Here is a 14583-nt window from a genome sequence, read left to right as displayed (position 1 = left end):
TAGACAGTGAAATTAAAGAATAAATGAGGGCCCAGTTCGGAGCAAATGCACCCCTATGTGGACAAAGTAAGAACAGTGGGGTATTTGGATGAAACAAACAGGCCATGCAGTCCTTATCATACCATTGTCTCTCTTTACTGCTATGTTATGTAACTTGTTAGCATAACAGATTATCAATAATGTAGTAAACATATTCTTAAATATATCTTAAGCTTTCATTAGTGGTTCATGAGCCAGCCTAATGTCTAATTCAGAAGCACAAAAGAGCAATATGGCCTCACACTGTGGGTCTTTCCATACCTTATAGTGTACAATCTGTAAATAGCTTCAAAGGCTTTGCATCTGCCATCTGCACTTCTAGGAACTCTTCTGCATAACCATTAAAACAAGCTGTCTCAGAGGACATCATTCGTATTTCAGCCTCAACCCTGAATTACTGTGTGTTCATTATAATTATAAGGGAGGAGTGTTGCCAGGCTAGCCTGCAGAATGCCAGGTGCACACTTCCATAATCTACCATTTTAAACAACTCAGAGCATTAACAACAGTATCTACATGCTATTCAGCCATTAGTTCACTTTGGCTTTCATGCTCAAACTCGCATCAGTCATCCAAACATTTTGTATGCTGCAACAGACATACAGGAAGAAAGTGCAATACTTTGTAGTGTTCCATTTTCCTAAGCCTGCTTAGGTTATGTGACTGAGCCATGCCGCTGTGTGAAATTTTATCCCGATACTGGCACTGTATCCTTGTGAGGGAGTCTTGTAAAATAGGTTTACTTAGCGCCTTTGCTGGCATTTTCCGAAGATAGCAAATGCACAAACACTGTCCATGATCGGATTAACTGTTCAACAAAATGATGTAACTCTTTGTCTTTCTTGTGTGGCATAGGTTTCTCTGCTTAAGTTTAGTGGTCATCCAGAAGAGAATAGCAACATTTGAAATCCAGTCACATCATTATAATCCATATATTACAATTATAATAGATGACAGCCTTGGTTAATCATCCTCGTCACATACATGTGACATGTGACTGCCCAGAGTGAATTATTCATCCAAAAAAAATCACTAGATTTTCCGGATACTGCCTCAAACTGCACAACCACAATTCTTCATCTTCTTCCTAATTTGTAAGGCATTTCATTTTGAACTTTGCTTGATGTTCCTCTCCGGTGTTGAGGCACAGGATTCAAATTGCATGTGATAAGTGTGAAAGATTTTTTAAGCATCCATATACAGTATAAAGTACTCTATGCCAAGTACACAGAGAACATGAATTTACACCTGAGGACATATAGCTATACATCCAGAGTCATAAGGTGTGTCAAGACAAAATGTTAATTACACAATTTATCACAGAAATCAGTTGAAATATCTCCATGGATCTCGCTTATTTACATTTTAATTACTACTATTACTTATTCTTATTTTTTGGATGTGACCATAGCAAGCCCAATTCCTCCCCTACACTAGAAAGAAGCAAAATGACTGTTTTCCACTGGAGGTTTAGATGCTTGTTTATCACTTTTAAATACCATCATCTTTGCTGAAATCCCCTCTCAAAAGAACCTTTCACTTGCTGGAATAAATTCAAATTAAAATTTAAATCCCTCTTTGCATTTCTTCAGCCTTTTTTAAAATAGCTGCCTCCTTTTAGAAAGCTGTTTATGTAGTGATCTGCTCATAATCCAGTTTGTTTCTCAACAGCGAAAAACACAGAAATCGTATTATCACTATCTTGGAGAGATGATGCGAGAAATCAGGAAGTATAAATGTCTGGATCTGTGGAAGTTTTCAAAGTTATGAAGCTGAAGAATGTGGCAAAAGCCTTTCAATAAAGTAGTCTGAACACTGCAATTTGACTTGCAAATATACACAAATATAAGGTACATTGTGCTGCGATAAGTCAAAAACATCTCAACAACCTTTTGCAAAGCTAATGTGGAGATTCATCATTCAACATATACACAACACTTTTGTGTTTTTCAGATAACATGTAGACAGTATTTCTCACATACTGTAGATAGATGGCTCATCAGAAATGTTGATGTGTGTGACATACAGCGATTGAAGTGAGAATTGGAAGATTAACCCTTGGCAATGTAGCTGACAAGTCATGCAGATCTCTGTAAACAGCTCTTTCTAATCTTAGGAGGTGCTCACCTTCCAATGCACTGAGAAAAACAATATCTAATCAGAAATGTAACAAATATAAACAGAAACAGCAGACATTTACATGCAATGCCTTTTGATAACAATCCATTTCAGATGTAAAATGACGCAGAAGAGGCCACAGGGAAATTTAATTTGCTCAAGCTAGATTGGATTTATTGTTTGGAAACAAATTATAATTGTGTCTCCAGAAAGTTAACCAAGATCTAAACAAAAGGAAATCAATGACCCACCCCCATTAATCACTCAAAGCCAGCTACTTGCGCTGAAGAAACTTACTTCATAATCAATTTCTTTGTTTTGCTGAAAGGGGCATTTGCATTTTAGTTCATGTCAGCAAGCTTCCTGTATCTGGCGCAATCAAAAAATGCAAGCCATCCACATTAATGGAGTTTTTTCTTTTTATTCAAGTGCATATCTCTGAATACTCAAGATGATTTTAGCTTATTATGCAAACTGCCCTACAAATATTTTAAAGACAGAACAAAAAAATTACCATTGAGTGGCAGACTTAACTTTTTTGATGCATCTCCTGCTTCCAGTGTCATAGTAAAACATTTTGCCAGCTTGCTACAGGCTATATCATCTAATGCATTTTTCTTTTAGTCTTAACTAACGATGACCGACCAATAACCACTCCTTAAGATTTTGCAATTGAGCACCCACGGGACTTGTGAGACCAGACAGAAATGCCTCCTGTTAGTTGTGTCTAGACATACTATTACGGCCACCAAGGTCATTATCAAAGCACACATTATACACACCTGTTACCATTGTTTAGATGCTCGTTTTTGGCTGAACATCCAAGCCTCTATCTGGCCATTTATAGGCGTGTCTGCTTCATTGTCTGCCCGCCTGAGTAGAAAAGATGGGCAGGGACCCCTAGAGACGCCCAGATCTGGACCTAACCTCTCAATGACACAACACAATGAGTCTATGGCCTATGAACTACAAAAGCCACACATCGACTGACCAGTCAAGCATTGATTTCTCAGATGTAAGCAATCAGATGCTCATTCTTACTGATAAAGTGAATAAATTAGACCTGCAGTTATGTAGATAATTATTTATTCGGCCATATTGATTAACATTTTTTCTGGATCCACGTGGTTTTAGGAATAATTCTACAGTCACAACATATAATTGTAGTTTCAATGCTGCAGAAGTTGAAGTTTTGTCACATGTCACTTCTTTTAAAACTGGATCTTTGGCCCGTTAGTCATTTTATTAGTTTATGAGGACTACCTGAATGTATTAAGCCTGTGAGAAGAGGATTCAGTGAGTTTGGACAACAAACTCAAATATAGCTAGGGCCCTTGTTCTAAAGGCGGCAGTTCAAGGCAGAGATAGAAAACATCCTATATTTGTCCATAAAACATTTGAAATGTTATTGAAGTGTCTTCAAAGGACACTGAATAAACATATTGTAAGGTTGCCCACAGTCACACACAAATCACCCCAAAGGGGATTGCTGGGAAGTAATCTAATCATTTCTTTTAACTGAGACACAGTGACATGCAGTGTAGATAATGATCCCCATGAAAAATGTACTGTATTTTCAAAAGAATATTCCCTGTCTGCTGACATTAACATAAAGATAGTTCTACATCCTGGAGCCATATCAACAACATGCACTTATGTTTGGTTCCTCATATTTGCATATGCAAATACATTTTTTAAAATTTAATTCAGTCCTTTTATGTGACTTTCTGTGATGAACAAGCAGCATCAAGTGGTTGAACAATGAGGGTTCAGTACCACCAAGGAGATGAATTTGTGTCATTTTAGACCAAGCTTAAAGCATTATAGCTGAAATTAACCACAGTTTAATATAGATTTTTACACATCTATCATATTCTATGGCACAGTGTGAATATGTATTGTTGTTTGGGTGTACGGGCTGCCATGTGAAATTAGTCGCATTGCTTTGTTGAAATTACGGGGTGCGGTGTTGAGTGAGGGGGTTTGTTGAAGTTATACTGCTGACATTTTGATCCTGCAGTGCATTAGAAGAATTCAGTTAAACATATTTGTGTAGGTTTCACAGGAGGAAGGTATAGTGCTCAAAACAACAGGGTGCTGTGACACTTCACTTTGCTTACATAATTTGCAGCAGAATGCAAAAAGCTTTTAGACACAGATGTGACCCATTGTAATACCTTTCTAAATGCAATCAAACACTTTCTACAAATATGAGCAGGACTTTTTAAATGTGAACCCTTGTTTGACATGTAATTTTGTCCAACCCACTCCTCTTTCATTTCTCCATCAGCTCTCGCCAGTTATGCCCACATTTTCAGTTGATGAAAGCTTGACAAAACACTAGTTTATGTTTTATGCTGGCTCTGAATGAGGTTGTGTTTTTTTTTTTTTTTTTAGAGATTTGAACAGATGTTAGGGCCAAAAGAAAATGTTACATTTTATAATGGCAGTGTTGTGTAGTCCTAAATATGTTGCTCTCTCACAATTTGTCAAGATTGCTTTACATGAGCTGATTCTTTTTGTGAATTCGTCTTCAAGCAGTAGTGATGTCTAGTTCAGAACATGAAATAATCCTCCCTAGAACAAGCTTGCTGTGTCCTCACAGCGAGATTGTCTGCATCAGCAAACAAAGAAGGAACATGTTATTTGATAAGATGCTTAGATAGATGATTCTTTACTTTCATATGTTTGTACGATTATCAGACACCAATGGTGAAAGAGGGGAGAACAGAGCAGGTCTAACCCTCTTTGTATGTCTCTTTCACAGTGTACCATGAATTGGCTCTTGAAGACAGTTAGAAATTAGACTTTCAAATGAGGCATTAAACAAGGTGATGATCAACTGCCAAACCTTAAGTAATGATATTCTCCATCCTCAAGTCTCCAGCCTTGCATAACCAAATGCACAAATCACAGAAAAAAGAACTGAAAATACATTATTATTACATATTGTGTTCACACGTCAGTCCCCGGGGACTGGGGGGGACATCACCGAGAGATAAGCATGTTTGGGTGGCCCCTACCATCAGCTGGGGAAGGGTTACGCTTGGATCTTGAGGGGGGGCCCCCTCATGGGTATCACTTATTTTAAATCCTGAGCCACACCATCCCACCCCCCTCTTTTGCCCCTCTCGCCCCAGGCTCCACCCAGAAGTGTGGTTGCCTTTGTCATTGTAATCTGGCCCTGTTTGCTAAACGCTTCCACTGTTTACTCTCTGCTATGGGGGCTTGTATGAACAGGAGTCAGCAGGACGCAGGGTGACATCACTTTGGCTGGGGGGTGTTTGAAAAGCTGCATTTGTGATTTCTCGGGGCCCCTTTCTTCTTTTATTCTTCCCTGTCTCTATCCAGGCCTGTCGAACGCATGAGCTAACTCAGGAGGCTAACATGGCCTACAGGGAGGAATTACACCTAATTACTTGAATAACTGCTAGGCAGCAGCCTTCCGTAGTCACCAAAAATCATTTCCAGGTCTCTGCCTTTTACTGATAGCTAGACTTCTTGTGACAGAAAGACCTCGGACAAAGCTTTTACATTCAAATGGACCAGGAGAAATGAAACAGACTGACAGGTACAAACATTAAAAGGGAGGAAATCAAATTAACAGACAAGGATTTCATATCATCTATTTTTGTTGTTGCCGTAGCGATAAAGTCGCAGACATTGAAACTGGTCTGTTGAGCCATTGTTATCATCCCTGGCCATCTGCTGCTGAGGAGTGACATTCCCTCTCATTTGCATGATGAGTGATGTATGAGGAGGTTGGGGGGGCATATGCCCTGGTCTTATGACAAAGCAAGTGAAAGTTTAAAAAAAACAGCACATAGAATAAGGATCGATAGAGGAATAGGGCTGGATGAAAGAGTTAAAAAAAAGGAATAAATCACCTGTGAGTGTGTATGTGTGCACACGTGTGCGTTTGCATGCATGTATGTTGCATCTCCACTTAGCGCACATGAATCTGTGGCGTCTGTGCGAGTGTGCACACGCGCATGAGTAGAGGCTAGTGCGCGCATCTGCCTTCTTGTGTGCCTGTTTGTGTGTTTTGATGTGGGAGTAGAGCGAGGAGGGGGGTTGGTGGCTGTTGATGTGCAAATGTGCATCATGTTGAAGGGCTGTGAATGGGGAGGTGTGACGTAAAAAGGGACCCGAACGCAGGTGCTTATCTCGAGGCTGTCAAAGGCACAGTATGTCATATTCCTGGGGACTACCTTTCAAAGCCACAGCACCAGCTCAGCTATCAAGAGACTGGGAGAAAATCAAACTTTTTGGATCACAGCACTAGGTTGGTGTCAAAGTTCTTTTTATTTAATATACTGTCAGTTTGGTCAGCATTTATCATCACTGATACTCTGTATCGCATATGTGAACGACAAGCCTTTTAGCTCATGCTGTTAGATGCTGTCATATGAAATCTAAAACAGGAGCTGAAATGTGTTAGAAACTTATCTAGATTTACACTTAGATTTATTCAACCGCTAAACTTATGTGCTGTGGATTTTACATGATTATGTGAAATAGAATTATGCTGGCAATTGTTTGGAACTGTGTCAGTGGGTATTTAGAAAATATTGCAGAGATGATGAACATTGTTTGCTTGATGTAAATCAGTGTTCTGAAAATCTTTGCTGGAAAGCGAACGCAGCTTCTGTCCAGGTTTCAGTTTGAGAGGAGATTAAATGGCTCAAACTGTTTTTTGAGAGGCATGACCTATTTTTGATCATCCAGATAGCATGAGATACTGTCTACCTAGATTAAATTCACAGCATTTGTGTGGAGTATAAGCTTGTCTTAGAAGAACACATGTTCGTATTGTGTGCAGAGACAAAGCATTGTCAGGTTGCCTGTGGCTTTGACAGTGACAGCTGTACATACAAGACCACTGAGCCTAATGCACTTAAACATTGACTCCATGTTCCAATAACATATTTGAACAGTCAGTCAAGTATTTTATTGCATCCTGTTCTGGCTTTCTGTAATTTGCGTGGTAAGTCCGGTAAAGTTTGCAAACTGTATGCTAATGTTGAATGTAGTGTGATAGTAAAATTGTCTACAAATCAGCCTTTGTGTTATACTCTGTGGGCAAGTCTTTTTACAAATTTGTACAAATTCAGCAGGGCCAAGGTATTACAGTCTGTTCTTAATTTCTGTAATTATTTGCATCGTAACTGTGGTAAAGTTTGAAAACTATATGCTAATGCTGCATGTAGTATGATAGTAACATAGTCTACAAGTGAACTTTTGTGTTATATGTGGGCAAGTCTTAGCTTTGAACAGATTCTGAGGGGCCAAAGCACTCGACAGTCTCCAGAGTAACTATTGATTTAGGAGGACGGATGCTGGTTAGAAAAGTTCATCATTTACTAGTAAGTTGTGGCACACTAATGGCTCAGAATCTGCTTGAATGACCCAACTTTAAGTCGATCATTATTAAACAAAGGTAGGATTGCTTTTATTCAAATTAGAGCAGGCTTAGCTTAGTGGGTGAACTTATATTCTTCCTGATATTATAACACCTTTAATGTCTTTGTACTTTTTGTTCCTTGTCTTTTTGATTCTGTGAACTGAAACAGAAAATAAACAATACAGGTTAGGCTCAAAAAATATTTCTGTAAACTGAAATTATGTGTTATATCTGTTCTTCATATCAATTGGCTGCCTTTCAGAGACATTATACCCTGTGAAGGTGGTTTTAAATCATTTTTAAATTTGGAGAATTTCAGTGAAAAACTTAAGTGGTGAAATAAATTGAGATGCCAGTTGTCATTCTGCTTGAAAAAGACAAAAGACATTGTCAGTGTCAGACCTTGATAAGCCATGGTAAAGTTTGGCAAGTTATGTAGAGGTTATAACATATGAAGACAGGAGATGTTAATGGGTTATAAAGTTACACCTCTACGCGTTGTTTTAATCACAAAAGCAGCACAGGCAATGGCAGGGCTGCGTGGTAAAACAGTGATAAGTAAGAGGTATTATTCCTCTCTGTCCCCCACCCTCCTCTTCAAAGCACAGGGATGTTAGTTGCTACACAACACATTAATGTAACCTCTGTTCGCCTCCAGGAAATGTCCATGGTACCTGCTGTCCAACAGTGTTGACCAAAACTGGATTCACAAAACTTACTCAAATAGTTTCAATACACTCTGAACTTGTCTGATGGAAAAAAAAATGTTTTATCTAGCAAAGCAATACAAATAAAGATATTTATAATTCGGGATCTTCTGATTTCTAATAGCTCGTTTTAGTTCTAAATTAAACGTTGATGAAAGTTGCCGTCGGGTGCACACAATGTAAACGCCAAAATCGCACGAAAAACCCCCAGCATGCATGTCAATCTAGCACACATTGTGTTACCTGTTTTTCCCCTAAACTTCAGTTAGTTAATCCAGGGAAATGAATTATGTGGATTTAATTCAACAAGGTCTCAGAAATGATCCATCTGCTGTTGAGCAGCTGGTGAAAGGATAAATGTAATTAATTACTTAACTTTTGAACAGTATTCCAGAAAAACAGTACTGCTTCTGTGTCCTACTGGAAAAAAATGTAAAGCAACAGTGTGAACAATTCCTTTCAAATTTATTTTTTCTTCTATTGGTACTCATAGCTTTTTTAAAAAAATGTATAAATAGTCTTTCCATGCAGCCTATAATATAGTTTATAATTGGTCTCGTGTAAATGTATAATCCATATAGTGTCAGGAATCTGTTCCAGTAGCTATGTATTACTTTAAAATAATACTAGTATTAGCACATACATTTGAATTCAGCCTATAATAAATTTAATGTCGTAATAGAAATAAGTTAGAATTCTAGATAACAGTAATCCTCATTATATTAAATATACAGGTTTAAAATGTAATTTTCATTATTTTTTCTGGTTGTTCCTTTATGAGTGGACTGATCCTAACGAAACACTTTACGTTAAAAAATAAAAACAAACTTGGTATTTAATGATGATTATATATTTTTTAAAATCCTAATACTGTTGTTATGATGTCATTTTTCATGCTTGGTACTACTATACAGCAAAATGATCTAAAAATGTTAACAAGGTTGAATCAAATGGGATTTTTGCTAAAAAAAAAAAGATAATAAAGCACAACAGAAAACCCCTTTTAGTGAATAGTTATATTTGCTTGACAGGGCAAGACTATGAAATGTTCCAATTAATATTACATGGGATTTTTTTCCGCCTTTCTTTTTTCTAAATATATTTCAGAATTTACCTTGATTGTAATGTACCTCATTGGCTCTGGTTTTGTTTGTTGGCCTAACTATAAAGGATCTGCTTATACCCTTGTGGGTTGGGAAGAATTAGGATTTATGAATTTATTTCCTCTGTTGTATTGTTTAAACAGCTTTGGTTTAGTTTTGATCCCTTCCTCTTGCCTTTGAGGCTGTTCCACGGTGTCAGCTGTTGACTGATAGTAAGAGAACTGCCTCACAGTGTGAATGAAAGAAAACTAGCGGTTGGTAAACACTGATAAGGGATAAATAGAAAGCGGTCAGGCAGAGATAGTTCTGTGGGAGCCCAGATTGTGTGCGGTCTGTTAAAATGAGATTCTGAGCCTGTCCTTTTTATTCTTCCTCCCCTCCCCTCCCCTCCCCTGTGCGGCGTTTGTCTGGAAAATCTCCAGTGACCCGGCTCGGCAGTCCCAGGCTGCAGTATTCTCTTTTTGTATTAGTTTTGTTTTCTAACAAGGGTCAAGTTGGCCAATAGACATGTCCCTGATGCTTATAGACAGCTGTCATGACTTCAAGTACTTACAATAGTTACATTTTACATGGATTCATGGTTCTGCACCAACAAGCAAAGCAGCTAGAGATTTGTTAAAAAACTAAATCTGTTCACGATTTTGAAAACAACCAGTTTTTTTATATGCGTTGTTACCTATCATCATATATTTTACCCCCAAAATAAAATAAAAAGCTGAGTAGAGGCATACATACATTCATTCTCACATTACCCATCTGTGATCCAAATATCACCAAGTCAAGGCTACATGTTTATACGATCATGTTATATTAATTACAGTCACATAATTACACATTCATACTCTCTTCACCACAGACCCTGAGGAATATAAATAATCCCATTCCTCAATTAAAAACACTCTAAATGACTGTTTTATTCAATTCTTTTTAGGAGCAGTCTGTTCTTTCCAGTAGTCATTGATTTTTTTTTTTTTTTTCTGGGGAGAATCTATCTTTTTATGTGATTAAAAAGACCTTCAGAGGTCTTACCTTGAGGATCACCATGTGGTGTATTTACACAGAAAATAATTCAGCCCATTGTAGCCCAGCAGCTAATGAGATTGGTTGTTAAGTGAATGACACAAAGGCTACAAAAAAAAAAAAAAAAAAAAAGCTTAGCGTTTCGGGAGAATATCACAGTGTCCACAGTGCACACACACCAAACACACTCTCAGCAGCGAGACTCTGGACTACCCTGTACCCCACCTCGATATCCTTCTGCTCCGTCTCCTCCCCGATGTCACTATGAGATGCAAAACAAAGGCTAAAAGGGGCATGGTAAGTCGAGCTCGCGATTCTGCCCTGTCGGACATGTTAACATGAGTGCATTTAGATGAGGGAGACAAGTGATTCTGTTTGTCTGTTTAAGGATATGCTGTGCTGTAAGCCTCTGGCTCAGATAAGTAGATTCATGGAAGGGTCAATAACAGTGATGCTGTTTTTTCATGTGACTCAGAATAAGATCATCACATTTTACTCGACCATTCTTAACTTCTCAATTGCTACTAAAACTTTTCTTTCTCTAAGCCGCTTTCTTGCTTTGTACTTGAACTTCAGGTTAGTTTGTAGAGGAGCTATGACTTGTTTTTTATTCACAAAAAGATTTGTGTGTGTATTTGTATTAAGATGTAGGCTACTCAGAGATAGTTTAATGTCGTTGATCCTTAAGTAAAGCTTGACTCAGTGTTGTCCAAGGATTTATCTAAAAAGCATTGAGATGTATAATAGATAAAAGCATGACAGCACAAGAGAGGTTCTTGTTAAGCACCCAGACTCAGTTTGTATTGATTACTGAACTCAAGATACTCACTCAAAGGTGAATAGATGTTGTTTCAACACAAACATGCACATTTTGAGCACTTTGCAGTTACAGTATCATGTACCTTTCCTCGGTCTCCACTTTTTGATCTCTGAATGGTAGCAATGGAGCATCAGTAGTGATTGCTGTAATGCTAAAATTTAAGTGCATTAGCTTATCATGCTCTACTGTCAGGCAGGAAAGTGGGTTAAAGTCCATCGTGTATATTAAACCCTGGACTTAAGTCAAATTTACATTTTGTTAAAGATTACTCCTTTTATTGATGCATATAATCATATTCATGGACCATCTGCTGATTTGGCAAGCATGGATCAAACTCACAAAACAGCCTTGCTAACCTTTTAAGTACAAAATAGTCTGGCTTAACTCTGCTAGCTCAGAAGCGTGTATGTGTGTGTGTGTGTGGGTGTGAGAGATTGTATGGATATTGGATAATACTTAATTTAGATCCTCCAGGCTGCTCATGCCATATTTTATTTTATCATGATCGCTTTGGTAGCAGACCAGGGCTTGTGTTTGAACAACTGAGCAAATAATGTTTGTCTGACAATAAGCAAGGCAAAATCTTGGTATAAGGAATCTGATTAAACTCTTGACCACAGCGTACAGCTCTGAGTTTATATCCGTCACCATGGTTACGTGGATTTCACAGCGCAGTATTGCACACTTCCACCTGGTTGTGAACCGAGGACGACAACACGGGCCTCACCTCTTCAGTGTAATAAAACACTGCTGAAGGCTTTTTTTTCTCTTCTTGTTATTCTGATAACTGATTTAGTCCTGAACTACTTCCCAGCATGTGTTTCACAGAAATAGGAATTCACCATTGGGCATCCTTACTGCATGAAATACTTATGTTTGACTCATTCCAAACAAAGCTTACGCAGATTGAGAATTCATATGCCAGAGGTAAATCCGAGTTAACACGGATTTATACTGGCATGAGTTAAAGGACTAGAGTTTGTAATCCAGGTGGCCAAGGGATTTTACCATACAGTGGCAAAAATCACTTAAAACTCCCCCAACATCCTGAGCCACTGAGCTCAGTAAGCAGACAGATTGTTCAGAATTGATGACAGCACAACTATATCAGAGCTGGACTCTGTTTGTGTGTGTGCATGTATGTGAATCCGCGTGTTTGTGTGTGTGTACGTATGCCCGTGTTTGTGTGTGCGCATATGTGAACATGTTTGCTTCCTATATATACTCAATTAGTACCAAAGGGGCTGTTTAGAATAAGACCTTGACAGATTGGTATTATTTTCCTTTAACAGGGTAGGGGAGGTGTATTGGGAATACTGCCTTCAATCTGCATAAACATCAGTAGCATAAATAAAAAGATAGCAACCTCCATTTAAATGGCTATTGGCTGATTAGTTAGGTGATCAAAGTTGCTATAATATCCAAATAATTAATGTTTTAGTGGCTTGTAGCTTGATCACCATACCCCATTATATAAAAGATGTACTATAGGAAAAACAATGGTGCATCTCTATATGTGTATGGGCGAGTGTGCGTGTGTGAACGCGTGTGTCCGTGTGCACATGTGCACATGTGTGTGGAGGACAGAGGAGCAGAGATAGAGTGGAGTTGTTTAATGACAGGAACAGCTGACTCATTTAGAGAGAGCAGTGAAAGGTAATTAACCCTGGGAAAACTACAGCTGCCATGCGAGCTGTTCACTTCAGCGCAATCTGATTAGGAATCACTGCTCGAGTCCCTGACTCCTTTCAGACACTGTGTGTTCGAGGTAAACTTTTCCCTTTGCCCCGGAGAGCCCTGGAGCACTGGAGACCTGCCTTTTGTGATGGGGGATTAGCTGGAACGGTTACTACGTTTCTCCAAATTGCAGACCACCTGGTGCAACCTCCTCCATGAAAGGGCCTCCTTGGGCAGGAACAATGAGCAGGATTACTCTGCTCATTGTTACACCAGGGCTGGAACTTCTTTTTCCCCAAACACCTGTCCCCAAATTAGACAGGTTTGAAAAACCATGTTCACGACAGAATTCAAAGATTCAAACTAACATGAGAGTGGTTTGGTAGACTGGAGACTTGCCAATGGATGAATTGTCTGCCGCTCCATTTATTATGCTATTGATGCATAGTGTAGTGCAAGAAGATACTAATTTTATTTGTCTCAATATTTTGGTGTTCTTAATTGGATTGAAATTCACAAATAAAATAGCATATCATCTAGGCCCCTTTCATACAATGAGGGAACTAAGAGCACCAGAAATTTGGTCAAAAACAGAAATTGGCTCTTTGATGTCAGAAGAAACAATCTGGACTTGGTGCCTCTGTGTGGTCCGGCTCCAGATGAACTCAATTTAGAGGGAAGGCTTTGGGATGACTTTGGAAAGCGATTACAAGATTCATAAATCACCTCGGCAAAGGTGTCACCATCTGACTCTTTTATGGGACTCTTGCTAACTCCATCCAATAACAAGTTTCCCCTGTAGTTATGCCATCATAACAAATCATTGAAGCGATAGTGGCTAGCCAGGCTCCTAATTGTCTGTTAAGAATTCTGTGAGCTGTGTTCTTTTATTGAAGCATCTCTGTCTTGGAGAAGTGATAAGATGCCAATACGCTCCTCTATAAAAGTACTCTTTGGCAAAAGGCACAAACACTTTGCTTGGCCGTCAGGGTAGCTGTGAGGCTGTTATATCTGAAATCGCAGTTGACTTCAAGATTTTTGACTGTCTGCATGAATCCAGAACCTTCATCAAACGGAGGAATGCTCATAAATTGTCGGCAGAATAATTTTCTTGTAGATACAGTGTGTATTTTCCTTTTATTTGAAAGGGCATATACATACAAGGCAGATGTAAAAGTCGCCATCTTTTTCTTTCGCTTTGATCTAGCTCTAGAAATAAAACTCGCCTTGATGTTTAAAGCATTCAAGGGGGCAAATTTATACAAAATTGTTTGTTATCTTATGCCCCTTTATGCAACTGAAATTTCCAGTGCTGTTAAGTGTTGATTAGGTTCATATAATCAATAATTAAACATTGAGAAAAAAAAAAAACCCATCATTGTAGGCCATGCTTTAAACATAAATTAGACATTATGGAGCTCTTTTTCCCCTCCCCCCCTCCTAAAATGTATCTCGGCTATTATTCTAATGTCCAGCTGGTATTTAGGCACAGGCCGTCTGATGGCTCCCTGGCCACCTCACAAAGAAGACAAAAAAATAAAAGTTGTTTATCTAAATACTCTCTGAACAGAAGTTGATTTTAATCTCTCGGCAGAGCTTAATTTACTCACCACGAAGCCATTTGCATGTCAATGGAAAATGGCAAAAGCAATCGCCTGCTTTCTGTATACAATTTTACCTTCTTCCAACAGAATA

At 38.5% G+C, this 14583-nt stretch overlaps 1 protein-coding gene across 3 annotated transcripts in view; it reads left to right on the top strand.

The window, feature by feature from the left end:
- Positions 1-14583, top strand: part of st18 (ST18 C2H2C-type zinc finger transcription factor) — a 42832-nt gene that overhangs the window by 3567 nt on the left and 24682 nt on the right. The window contains exon 1 of one of the 3 annotated variants that reach the window (XM_067606071.1): positions 6246-6442. The exons of the other annotated variants lie outside the window; for them this stretch is intronic. The gene's annotated coding sequence lies outside the window, so the exon portion shown is untranslated. Of the gene's footprint in view, positions 1-6245; positions 6443-14583 lie in introns of those variants that run through there. 3 annotated transcript variants of the gene reach the window in all.

This window comes from Thunnus thynnus, chromosome 12 (assembly GCF_963924715.1).
Source record: "Thunnus thynnus chromosome 12, fThuThy2.1, whole genome shotgun sequence".
In the NCBI taxonomy this organism is placed as follows: Eukaryota; Metazoa; Chordata; class Actinopteri; order Scombriformes; family Scombridae; genus Thunnus; species Thunnus thynnus.
Note: the sequence above shows the minus strand (reverse complement) of the source record. Positions and strands in the feature narration are given on the sequence as shown.